Source organism: Triticum urartu, chromosome 2A, assembly GCF_056163025.1.
Source record: "Triticum urartu cultivar PI428250 chromosome 2A, HENAU_Tu73, whole genome shotgun sequence".
Lineage (NCBI taxonomy): Eukaryota > Viridiplantae > Streptophyta > Magnoliopsida > Poales > Poaceae > Triticum > Triticum urartu.
Genome location: NC_141874.1, coordinates 352,950,518 through 352,964,672, shown reverse-complemented (window position 1 = coordinate 352,964,672; position 14,155 = coordinate 352,950,518).

The window sequence follows — 14,155 nt, the reverse complement described above, 5'->3', positions numbered from 1 at the left end:
ATTTTCATATCAAAACATGGGAGACTAAAAATATCATCTTCATTAATCATAGCTTCCCCAAGCTTGGGACAAACATTAATTGCAGCAAATATATTCTCAAAAACATCATCTTCATCAAACATAGCATCCCCAAGCTTGTGCCTTTTCATATCATAAGCATCATTCTCATAATTAATAGTATGGATAGCACCAATAGTATAGCAATTATCATATTCTTCCAAGCAAGTGCCGAAAAGATTTTCAAGATCATAAGAAGTATCATTATCTTCCACAATTATATTTTCATGAGGCACAATAGTAATAGGAGCAGCATTATTTGAGAGAGATATCTTTTTACCTCTCTTCCTTTTTCTTTTCTTCTTCTTCACCACATCATGTGTGGGTTCAATCCTCTTTTTGGAGCTCCTTATTAATGATGTTGGTTGAATAGGAGGCTCCTCCTCGTTACCTGATTCATCATAAGAAATAATAGGAGGATATTGGGAAGTCTCTTCCCTTCCATTAGTATTCTCTTCATATTCTATTTGTTTTCTTTTCTTTATGTAGTTGGAAATATAAGGATTTTCAATACAATTCACCACACAATACATATAAATTTCCTCTAGATGAAATTCAAGAAGTTTATCAAGATTAAACTTTGGAATACCCTCAGTTATATGTTTCATTTCCTCATACCCTAAAAGAATACTAAGCTCTTTATGATTCTCAAGGGTAATAAATTATCACAATTTTTGGATACGATTCGGTCATGAAACAATCTGCATTGGAGATTTAAATGACCATGTTCATTGCAAAGTTCACAAGGGGCGCGAAAAATATTGAATTTTTCAGCACAATCATCAAGACTTTATTGCAACAATTTATTTTCTAAGTACTTATGCCTCTTGCAATATCTATCTTCCCTATTTGGTGTGTACTTACAAACCCAATGCACTCCACAAAAATTGACATGTTTATAGGAGACATTTTCATCATAACTAGTGCAATCATCATTAGTATTATGGGTATTCAAAGAATTCGTACTAAAAACATTGCAATCATGCTCATCATTCAAATATTTAGTGCCAAACATTTTATAGATTTCTTCTTCTAACACTTGAGCACAATTATCCTTTCCATCATACTCATGAAAGATATTAAAAAGGTGAAGCGTATGAGACAAACTCAATTCCATTTTTTTATAGTTTTCTTTTATAAACTAAACTAATGATAAAACAAGAAACTAAAAGACTCGATTGCAAGATCTAAAGATATACCTTCAAGCACTCACCTCCCCAGGAACGGCGCCAGAAAAGAGCTTGATGTCTACTACACAACCTTCTTCTTGTAGACATTGTTGGGCCTCCAAGTGCAAAGGTTTGTAGGATAGAAGCAAATTTCCCTCAAGTGGATGACCTAAGGTTTATCAATCCGTAGGAGGCATAGGATGAAGATGGTCTCTCTCAAGCAACCCTGCAACCAAATAACAAAGAGTCTCTTGTGTCCCCAACACACCCAATACAATGGTAAATTGTATAGGTGCACTAGTTCAGCGAAGAGATGGTGAAACAAGTGGTATATGGATAGTAGATATGGGTATTTGTAATCTGAAAATATAAAAACAGCAAGGTAACTAATGATAAAAGTGAGCGTAAACGGTATTGCAATGCTAGGAAACAAGGCCTAGGGTTCATACTTTCACTAGTGCAAGTCCTCTCAACAATAATAACATAATTGGATCATATAACTATCCCTCAACATGCAACAAAGAGTCACTCCAAAGTCACTAATAGCGGAGAATGAACGAAGAGATTATGGTAGGGTACGAAACCACCTCAAAGTTATTCTTTCCAATCAATCCATTGGGCTATTCCTATAAGTGTCACAAACAGCCCTAGAGTTCGTACTCGAATAGCACCTTAAGACACAAATAAACCAAAACCCTAATGTCACCTAGATACTCCAATGTCACCTCAAGTATTCGTGGGCATGATTATACGATATGCATCACACAATCTTAGATTCATCTATTCAACCAACACAAAGGACCTCAAAGAGTGCCCCAAAGTTTCTACCGGAGAATCACGATGAAAACATGTGCCAACCCCTATGCATAGGTTCATGGGCGGAACCCGCAAGTTGATCACCAAAACATACATCAAGTGAATCACGTGGTATCCCATTGTCACCACAGATACGCCCGGCAAGACATACATCAAGTGTTCTCAAATCTTTAAAGACTCAGTCCGATAAGATAACTTCAAAGGGGAAACTCAATTCATTACAAGGGAGTAGAGGGGGGAGAAAACATCATAGGATCCAACTATAATAGCAAAGCTCGCGATACATCAAGATCGTATCACCTCAAGAACACGAGAGAGAGAGAGAGATCAAACACATAGCTACTGGTACATACCCTCAACCCCGAGGGAGAACTACTCCCTCCTCGTCATGGAGAGCACCGGGATCAGGAAGATGGCCACCGGAGAGGGATTGTCCCCTCCGACAGGGTGCCGGAAAGAGTCTAGGTTGGCTTTCAATGGCTACGGAGGCTTCTGGCGGCGGAACTCCCGATCTATCGTGCTCACGGATGTTTTTAGGGTATATGGAGATATATAGGCGGAAGAAGTACGTCAGGGGGGCCACGAGGGGCTCACGAGGGTGGAGGGCGCGTCCCCCTGCCTCGTGACCTCCTCGCAGATCCCCCGACGTGCACTCCAAGTCTTCTGGGCTTCTTTCCTTCCAAAAATGAGTTCCGTGAAGTTTCAGGTCAATTGGACTCTCTTTGGTTTTCCTTTTCTTCGAAACCCTAAAACAGGGTAAAAACAGAAATTGGCACTTGGCTCTGGGTTAATAGGTTAGTCCCAAAAATGATATAAAAGTGTATAATAAAGCCCATAAACATTCAAAACAGTAAATAATATAGCATGGAGCAATCAAAAATTATAGATACGTTAGAGACGTATCACCAGCCCCGACCGGACGATCGGCGCGACTGCACCCGAGCCACCATCAGCGGAAGTCCGGAGCTACCGGACGTCCGACACCCTCATCACAGAGCAGAACCAGCGGACGTCCGAAGGACACCGGACGACCGGCCGCTCCTGAGACACGGGATGACCGGCCACCAGCGGACGTCCGGTACCTGGCTGCGTCCAGATTGGGCCCGAGGCCGATGTACCCCTACTTTCGCCCCCATTTGCACTTAGACTATAAGTAGACCTCTCCCTCCTCCTTTCTAGGGTTAGCATTGGTTTAGCTCATTTGAGAGATAGAGCATTGCTCATCCACATCGGATCTACTCCACGAGAGAGACCGCGACCTCTTCGGAGAAGATCCCTTTGGATTCAAGACCCCTCTTTAGGGAAGAACATCAAGACCTCCTCACGGAGAAGACCGGTTACCGTGTATCGTCCGTTGTTGACTTTGGATCGTGTATCTTCTTTTATGTATTCAAGGATCTAGCACTTTTGTGACTTGTTCTTCTTAGTTTGAGTGTTCCTCTTGTGTTTCCCCTTGTGATTTCCCTCGTTTCCCTCCTCGTGTTCTTCGTGTTCATCACGGGATCCGCTCCTTTCGTGAAAGATCGGCCCCTAGGGTTCCTACCCTACATCATATTGGTATTAGAGCCACGTTGATCATGATTTCAGAGCCTCCCCGTTGTGTTTCTAGCCTTGTTTTTGTTGTTTTTCGTCCTAATTCGAAAATTCCCCACAAAAGTAGCCCCAATTTTTTTTTGATTTGTTGGTGTGTTGAGATTTTGTTGGTTTGGATCCGTGGATTTGCTTTGTGTTGAGTTGATCTAGCTTTTCCCCTTTGTCTCCACCCTTTCCATCCACGAAATCGCCCGCAATCGATGATTTTCACATCACCGACCTCGCCCACGTGCAGTTCTTCCCATGCCCGAACAGTGTCCAGGCACCGGACGTCCGATCGCCACCAGACGTCTGACGACCGGACGACCGCTCCCCCACTGGACGTCCGGAGTTCCCTGACGAAACTGATTATTTTTCAGCCTAGTCACCACCATCGCCCCACATTTCCGCATACGCACTCCTACCACTATACACCATCCCCATTAGCACCACCCCACATTACCACCACCATTGATTTACCATTTTGCTCTCCGACACGTTTGCTACTTTAGGCTTTGAGAATTTGAGTTGCGGTTCCGTATCCTTTTGTGTTCCGGCTATCTAGGTACGGTTCGACATCAACATCACCGCCGCTCATCTTCGCCATGGACGCGTCAGCAACAACAATGACCACTTCGACTACATCTTGGTATTTCGGTCAACCATTTGGACACCATACCGGAAGCAAGACCGGTAACCTCGTCTTGGTATTGGACATATCACTCTTTCCATTACATTGATAGACATCATAGCCTTACTCCTTTTCCTTGCTTACCCATCGAGACTAGCCATTGAGTATTGTCGGCAATGAGACTTGTGCACATTAGTGATCATACTTCCCATAGCATACATACATCATCGTTGCATATATTGGTATCATCTCTTATGTCACAAAGTTGTCATCGCATACACAATTGCTATCTTGGTTCGTCAAGCATTGCATGAGAAAAGAGCTCAAACATCAAAGAGCCAAACAAGCTTTTAAGCAAAAAGGAAAGATAAGCAAAGAGCTTTTAAGCAAGAACCATCGCATCATACGACATTAAGATTTTCATACTAGATCATCTTGGATCATATCATAGGAACACCTTGCATAGAGCATACTTGGGATAGAAGTCGTTGCATTTCTGCTAAGTAGGTTGTGCACAAGTTCTTGTATCCGCCTATTGTGCAATCGTGCTAGCGTCTCTCTGGTGTTGTGCAATAATAGCATTTTCGTGGTTCCCACATTTTGGATCATCCTTGGTTTCCCAACCCCACTTATCTTTTTGCGTGTGTGTTTCCGTGTACCTTATATGCTTGGTCTACTTGTTACATTGCATCTTGCGAATCTTTTCCAACATTATTGAAGCTCACTTACAATTGCATCAAATTTTGTGCCACCATCCTAACCAAGCTCCACCATAAGCTTTTACTTGTGTAGGTGTGAGAAACTGATAAGAGCTAGTACCAATTGTGCTATTTCCTTGTCCTACATTGGAGTGATCATCAATCCACTTTCAACTTCAGTCAAGGTACATTTGGTATTCGTTCTTCTCTTTCTACCACTCACATTTGTCTTGGAATGATGGATAGGCCAAGTACTTCTACCAACCCACTCTTCATGGAGCAAGACGACGACATGAACACCTTCGTCACCAAGAGTCACCTCTTTGGTGCACAAAGTGCTTTGTATCAAGAGCAACAAGCTATGAGTGAACGCATCGACAACCTCGCCGCCGACTTGCGACTCTCCGAGCAACATACAAGGGACTACTTCGACCACAAGCTCAACGATCACATGCAAGAGAATGACGCAAGGATGAACAAGATTCGCGCTTTGTTGCTCAACTGCTCTTCTTCCACTTCATCCTCAACAAGAAGGACTCGCTCAAGTCGACACTCCGACTTCACCCTCTCTGGCTCAAGTACACCGACATCGAACACTCTACGTCGTGCCGTGTGCAACGATCATCAAGCAAGCCTCAATCCTCTACGCGACACTGACTCTCAAGAGCATCGATGATGTCAAACCCAAGAGGCTTTTGCGCTAGAAGGAGAACGGCAACGACAGCGCCAACTTGAAGAGGAAGAGCGAGCGCGTCTACACCAAGTTTCACAAGATGTCGAGGCACAACGACAAGATCAACAACTCCGTGGGCTCAAGCACTTGCGGCGCAACAGGCTCTACGAGATTCAAGTCGAACCGTAGCCTATCGAGGTCGACAAGCTCGTGAACAAGAAGAAGCACTTCGCGAAGCAATTCAGGAACGACGACATCAAGCTCGTGTGCACCGTCATGTTCCTCAAGTTCCTTCTCGAGCTCGACAAGATCCTCAACAAGCTCGCCAAGAACACCATGTTCATAAAGAGCATGAAAACATTGGACATCCTCCACGACAAGAGCAACATGAGGTTGACAACCCTCCTCCACGACAAGAGCAACATGAGGTTGACAACCCTCCTCCACGACAAGAGCAACATGAGGTTGACAACCCTCCTCACCAAGAGCGGCACGAGCTTGACCACGAACAACAACATGGACGTCATCATCCCCGACCCCAACACAATGAAGAGAAATGCTACGGAAAGCTCAACTTCACCATGCACAAGTTCAACGGAAGCAACGATACCAAAGAGTACCTTTCATGGGCATTGAAAGTTGACAAGATCTTCTGTTTGCACAACCACGACGAAGAGAAGAAGATCGCGATGGCATCCCTTGGGTTCCAAGACTATGTCCTCATTTGGTGGGAACAAGTTATCGAGCACCGAGATACCAAAGGTGAACCACCCATCACTACTTGGGCGCAAATGAAGGATGTCATGAGAGCACGCTTTGTGCCTACCTACTACAACCGCGACCTCTTCAAGAAACTCCAACTACTCAAGCAAGGAACCAAGAGCGTTGAAGAGTACTACAAGGAGATGGAGATTGCCATGATACGAGCTAATGTCATGGAAGATGATGAGCAAACAATGGCACGTTTCTTGAACGGACTCAACCATCCTATCAAGAAGATTGCCGATTTCCATCCATACTCAAACCTCATCGAGCTAGTGCATCAAGATATCAAATTGGAAAGCTAAGTGCAAGAAGATTTCAAGTATGCCAAGTTCTCATCCAAGTCATACGGCTTCTCCAACAACCAAGCTTCAACGACTCCAACACCGTCTACCAAGCCTTCTACTAACAACATCGACAAGTCGAGTTCCAAGAAAGCTTCGTCAACTCCAAGTCATCCTCATACTACAAGAAACTTTAAGCCGAGGGCTTCATCATCATCCACTCCAAACAATGATACCGTCAAGACGAGTTCCTTCAAATGCTTCACATGCGGAGGCTGAGGCCACAAGTCCTACGAGTGCACCAACAAGCGAACCATGATCCTCAACGACGACAGGACATACGACTTGATGAGTGAAGTAGAAATGAACGCTCTTGAGCTAGTCGCCATGCACCGGCAAGTGAACGATGAAGAGGAACAAGTCTTTTGTGATGATGATTCAAGTCCCGCCCTTGTTGTCTACAAGGTCTTGACTCTCCAACATCACCAAGAAGAAGACCAAAGATGCCACATATTCCACACCAAGGCCGGCATCAATGGAAGATCCGTCAAGGTCCTCATCGATGGAGGGAGTTGTCATAATACCGCAAGTGAAGAACTTTGCTCCAAGCTCCAATTGCCCAGGACGAAGCATCCTCATCCATACAAAGTGCAATGGCTTAGCGACTCCGGCACTATCCAAGTCGAGCATCGAGTACAAGCCTCCTTCAAAATTGGCGCGTATGGAGACACCTTGGATTGCGACGTTGTTCCCATGACCATTTGCCATCTTCTCCTTCGACTCCCATGGCAATTTGATAGAGGAGTCATCCACAACGGCCGAACGAACCACTACACCTTCAAGATGAAGGGCAAGGAGTATGTCCTCCATCCAATGTTGCCAAGAAAAGTGATCGCCGACAAGCAAGCCACCCATCATGGAGATCCTAGTGAGAGAGCGAGCTACCAAAAAGAGAGTGAGCGCCACAAGCCCAAATCAAACACCTTCACGATGAGCGAAAAGAAGAACTTAGTCCTATTTTCCACCAAAAGTGAGATAAGAGGAGTGTGTGAGAACCCATCTAGTGTCCTACACTACGTCATTGTGTGCAAGGACAATGCACCACAAACTAACACTTCTCACACTCTTCCTATAGTGCTGTATTCTCTTTTGCAGGAATTTCACGATGTTTTCCCCGATGAGCTACCTCCGGGACTACCTCCACTATGAGGCATTGAGCACTGCATTGACCTCATCCCCGGAGCACCGCTTCTGAACAAAGCTCCCTACCGGTCAAACCCGAAGAAACCAAAGAAATACAAAGGCAAGTAAAACATCTCATAGACCATGGACATGTGCGTGAAAGTTTGAGCCCTTGTGCTATGCCGGTCATTCTTGTGCCAAAATGAGACGATAGCTTTCGCATGTGCACCGATTGTAGACCTATCAATGCTATCACCGTTCGCTATAGGTATCCCATTCCACGCCTTGATGATATGCTTGATGAGCTTAGCGGTGCTACTATATTTTCCAAAATTGATCTTAAGAGTGGTTACTATCAAATCCGCATACAAGAGGGTGATGAATGGAAAACCGCTTTCAAAACCAAGTTTGGCTTTTATGAGTGGTTAGTCATGCCTATGGGTCTTTCGGAAGCACCAGGTACTTTTATGCGCCTTATGAATCATGTCTTTCGCCCTTACATCGGTGTGTTTGTTGTGGTCTAATTTGATGATATCCTTGTTTATAGCAAATCTCTTTGAGATCATGTCACCCATGTTCGAACCATTTGCAAACTCTTCGAAAAGAGCCTCTCTATGCTAATATGGAGGAATGCCTTTTTGGCATTGACAAGCTCGTTTTCTTGGGTTTTGTTGTTTCCTCTAAGGGTGTTCATGTTGATGAGTCCAAAATCAATGCTATTAAGACTTGGCCACAACCAACCAATTTGCATCAAGTGCGTAGTTTTCTTGGCCTTGCGGGTTTCTATCGTCGCTTTGTGAAGGATTTTAGCACCATTGCTTCGCCTTTGCATGCTTTGAGCAAGAAGAATGCGCCATTTGTTTGGGGACCATCCCAAGATAGCGCTTTCAATGAGCTTAAGAATTTGCTTACTCATGCTCCCGTGCTTGCATTACCCAACTTTGACAAACCCTTTGAGATTCATTGTGATGCTAGCGGTAATGGCATTGGAGGTGTGTTAACGCAAGAGAAGCGCCCCATAACTTACTTTAGTGAGAAACTTTCTGGAGCACAACTTAATTACCACATCAATGACAAAGAGCTATATGCTTTAGTGTGAGTCATACATGAATGGGAACATTACCTTCGTCCCCATGAGTTTATGATTCATACTGATCGTGAAACTCTCAAGTATCTTAAGGGCCAAACCAAGTTGAACAAGTGTCATGCTAAATGGAGTGAATTTATTGAGTCTTTTCCTTATGTCATCAAGTACATCAAAGGTAAGGAAAACATTGTAGCGGATGCCCTTTCCCGCATATGCATGCTTGTTACTCAACTTGAATTTGATGTCATTGGTTTTGAGCATATCAAAGACTTTTATGAGCATGACCCTACTTTTGGTACTCCTTATGCCAAGTGTTTGATGCATACTTCTTGGGAACGCTATTACATCAAAGATGGATATCTTATGAGAGCTAACAAACTTTGCATCCCCGAGTCTTCTCTTCGTTTGTTGCTTTTGTAGGAATCTCATGGAGGAGGCTTAATGGGACATTTTGGATGAGACAAGACGTTCGCCACGCTCTCGAAGAACTACTTTTGGCCCTAGATGTTTCGCGACGTCAACCGCTTAACCAACCGATGCTCTACATGTCACAAAGCTAAGTCCAAAGCTCAATCCCAGTGCCTTTATATGCCTCTACGAATTCCATACAAACCATGGGAAGATATTAGCATGGACTTTGTACTTGGTTTTCCTAGGACTAGAAATTGGAAGGATTCAGTATTTGTCGTTGTGGACCGTTTCTTTAAAATGGCACATTTCATTCCTTCCAACAAGATAGACGATGCTTCACATGTTGATAATCTCTTTTGTAGGGACATATTGCGTCTACATGGAGTGCCAAAGACTATCGTCTCGGACCGCGACGTCAAGTTCCTTAGCTACTTTTGGAAGACCCAATGCGCCAAGCTCGGAATCAAGCCGCTCTTCTCTACAGCATATCATCCACAAACCGACGGCCAAATGGAAGTTACCAATCGCACACTCTCCACTCTACTTCGAGTACTCATCAAGAAGAACATCAAGGAATGCGAGGAGTGCCTACCTATCGTCGAGTTCGCCTACAACCGTGCAAGACACTCAACAACCGACAAGTCCCCCTTTGAGGCCGTCTACGGGTTCAACCCTTTGTACCCTTTGGACATTCTCCCTCTACCACTTCAAGAGCGCATCACGTGTGACACATCTCAAGAAGGTGCAAGAAGATACAAGAAACACCATCGAGCACCAAGTTCAATGCCTTGCGTCCAATCTCAACTTCAACAAGCAACCTATGGTCTTCAACATTGGTGATCTCGTGTTGCCACATCTTCGCAAGGATCGCTTTCCACAAGAACGAAAGTCCAAACTTCGACCACGAGCGGATGGACCCTTCAAGGTGCTTGCATGCTACAACGACAATGCTTACAAGATCGACCTTTCACGCGACAAGTACAACGTGAGTGACATCTTCAACGTCAAAGATCTCTCTCCCTTCCATGGTGATGTAGATTTTGATCCGAGGATGGACCTTCCCCAAGGGAGGGGATATTGATGCGGAGCATCCCAAGGCCATCCCCATGGATCCAACTACATCTCCTATGACACCTCTTGGACCCATGACACGAGCACGTGCAAGAGCTCTTGAAACCGATGTGACATCTCTCCTCTCACAATTCCACTTCGATGCACATGAGACAAGGCTACTACCTCATATGGACACATTATGCATGCTCAGGTATCATGGAGAATCTAAGGAGCTAGGACAGGAAGAAGAGGAAGATGGACGTGAAGACGGAGACGAAGAAGAGGAGCTGCAGTAAAAGTCCCAGCCACCGAACGACCAGCCAGGAACGGACGTCCGGAGCATCAAGAATCGGCGGATGTCCGGTCCTAACCGGACGACCAGCACACCTGCATCCGAGCCAAATGAGAGGACGTCAGGTCCAGACCGAATGACCGGTTCCCCTGAACCCTAGGCAAAAGAGCGGACATCCGGCCTCGTGCCGGAACCACACTCGAGCCACCATCAACGGTAGTCCGGAGCTAGCGGACGTCCAGCACCCCCATCATAGAGCAGAACCAGCGGACGGCCGGAGGACACCGGACGACCGGCCGCTCCTGAGACACCGGACGACTGGCCACCAGCGGACGTCCGGTACCTGGCTGCGTCTAGATTCGGTGCTGAGGCCCATGTACCCCTACTTTCGCCCCCATTTGCACTTAGACTATAAATAGACCTCTCCCTCCTCCTTTCTAGGGTTAGCACTGGTTTAGCTCATTTGAGAGAGAGTGAAATGCTCATCCACATTGGATCTACTCCACGAGAGAGACCGTGGCCTCTTCAGAGAAGATCCCTTTGGATTCAAGACCCCTCTTTAGGGAAGAACATCAAGACCTCCTCACGGAGAAGACCGGTTACCGTGTATCGTCCGTTGTTGACTTTGGATCGTGTATCTTCTCGTATGTATTCGAGGATCCAGCACTTTTGTGACTTGTTCTTGTTAGTTTGAGTGTTCCTCTAGTGTTTCCCCTTGTGATTTCTCTCGTTTCCCTCCTCGTGTTCTTCGTTTTCATCATGGGATCCGCTCCTTTCATGAAAGATCGGCCCCTAGGGTTCCTACCCTACATCATGAATATCTTATGAGAGCTAACAAGCTTTGCATCCCCGAGTCTTCTCTTTGTTTGTTGCTTTTGCAGGAATCTTGTGACACCCCAAAATTTTAACCTTGTTTTACTAATTAAAATTTTGCCAGGAAAATTAAACTTTTCATTTTTCTGGGTTTTCTTTGATTTCAGTACCATCCTTTCTTGGATTTTTATGGAGTTTTATCCCAAGTGAAAGTTTCCAAATATATTACTGGACTTGTTTTCTCCCTCGAGAAAAACATTTCTCTTAGAAGTGGATTTAATTGCATAACTAGTTCTGCCTGAGATTTATTCCTTGAAATGATTTTTTTTAAAGTTTCAGGACCCAATTTGCACTGCAACCTCTTGATATATTTATCTAAAATTCCAACCAAAATTTGGAGATGTCATGTGATGTTTTTGAATCACTTTTATGGAAAAATATAATTCATTCACTTAATATTTTGAGCTCTACACCAAGTTTTAAAATCTGGTCCAGTGAGCATTTTTACACTGCAACCTAATTAAATATTTCTTTAAAGCCTCCACGAAAATTTTGGTATGTTAATGGAAGTATATTATTATACTTTATGCAAAAACCCTTTTATGTTCTTTGAAAAATTTGAGTGAATCAACCTCTTTTGCTTTCTGGTCCAGTTTGGCTTTTTCTACTTCAACCCTAGTTAAATTTGCTCTAGTACTCTTGAGCTTTCGCCTGCTTATAGACCATGCTACAAAACCCTTAAGTCCAGAAGAGTGGACCCATTAGAGAATTTTGAGTGCATGCAACCATGCCTTTTTCTTTCTGTCCAAAACTGATGTTTTGCAAAACTTGCACTAACAAGTTTCTGATTTTGTCAAACTAACCTCACCACCCTCTGTAGCAACTAAAGAGACCCCAATCTGGAAATTTGGGCCACCCCAAGAATTGCCTAGATGCCTTTGGAATTTTTTCAAACACCCTGTGTGCACAACCAGATTTGACATGATTTCAAGTTTACATTGTGAACTTGATCCCCTGACCAAACCAGCTTGTCCCATGGACTTGACCTAGCCTATTGCCTCACCCTGCTAACTCCCTTGTGGTTTGGAGCCCCCTAGCATGCCTTGGCATATTGTCGAGCACGTAGCATGCGTGCTCTGGGCACGCCTAGAGCGCGCGTTTTGCACGTGCGTGTGCTCGGGTCACCACGTCGCGCCCCGGCCCTTGCTCGCATGCAGAGCCACACCCCCGACCTCATCCACTCGCAGAAACCAGCCAAGCCCCCCTGGCGCCCAACAGCGCCGCCGTCAGGTCGGCAACGACGGCTAGCGGGCGACCACAGCAGCTTCTGCCGTGGACGGCGAGCACTCGAGCGGCAGCATCGCGACGCTCATCGTGGATCATCACACACAGGAGCACAGAGAGCCCCAGCAATGCCTCCAGCCCTCCGCACACCAGGATCACGTACCAGTCCGGCATCGCCTCCACCATTAGAGCCTCAACCGAGCTTCTGTAAACGGAATTGGAGGAGGAATAAGGAGAAGGGGAAGCGAGGCCAGATGTGAGGAAGAAGAGAGGAAAACCTCGGCCGTTTTATAGCTCGAGCTCGGTGTACGGTGGGCGAAGTCCACCAGCGCCGCTTGTCGCACGATCGCCGGTGTTCGGAGACGAATCTGCGAGCAGTGCCGACAGCACACTGGCCCGCGAGGTGAGTGCATGCTGCACCGGCAGCTAGCACGCCGCGCACTACCGCAGGTACGGCCTAGATGCCCTACACGCAAGATGTCGCCGGTGGAGAACGCGCGGGAGAGAGGAAGAAGAGAGAGCCAGAGGAAGAAGAAAAGGCTGACAGTGGGCCCCCGGGTCCACCTATGCTCTCGGGTACGACCAGCGTATTTTAAATTTAGAATTTATTCTAAATTTACTGTATCCAACGTAGAAATCTCTCGTTTTCCCCCTAACCGTAGATTTTTCCACGCAGCGCCAGTGTTCCACACTGTGGTTTTACACCACTTATTGCCCTCTCACTGTAGCCACATCTTATTGCATATATTTTCTTAAAACAGCTTTTAACAAATCTCGAGGACGAGATTTTTCTTAAGGGGGGTAGTGTTGTGACACCCCAAAATTTTAACCTTGTTTTACTAATTAAAATTTTGCCAGGAAAATTAAACTTTTCATTTTTCTGGGTTTTCTTTGATTTCAGTACCATCCTTTCTTGGATTTTTATGGAGTTTTATCCCAAGTGAAAGTTTCCAAATATATTACTGGACTTGTTTTCTCCCTCGAGAAAACATTTCTCTTAAAAGTGGATTTAATTGCATAACTAATTCTCCCTGAGATTTATTCCTTGAAATGATTTTTTTAAAAGTTTCAGGACCCAATTTGCACTGTAATCTCTTGATATATTTATCTAAAATTCCAACCAAAATTTGGAGATGTCATGTGATCTTTTTGAATCACTTTTATCGAAAAATATAATTCATTCAGTTAATATTTTGAGCTCTACACCAAGTTTTAAAATCTGGTCCAGTGAGCATTTTTACACTGCAACCTAATTAAATATTTCTTTAAAGCCTCCACCAAAATTTTCGGATGTTAATGGAAGTATATTATTATACTTTATGCAAAAACCCTTTTATGTTCGTTGAAAAATTTGAGTGAATCAACCTCTTT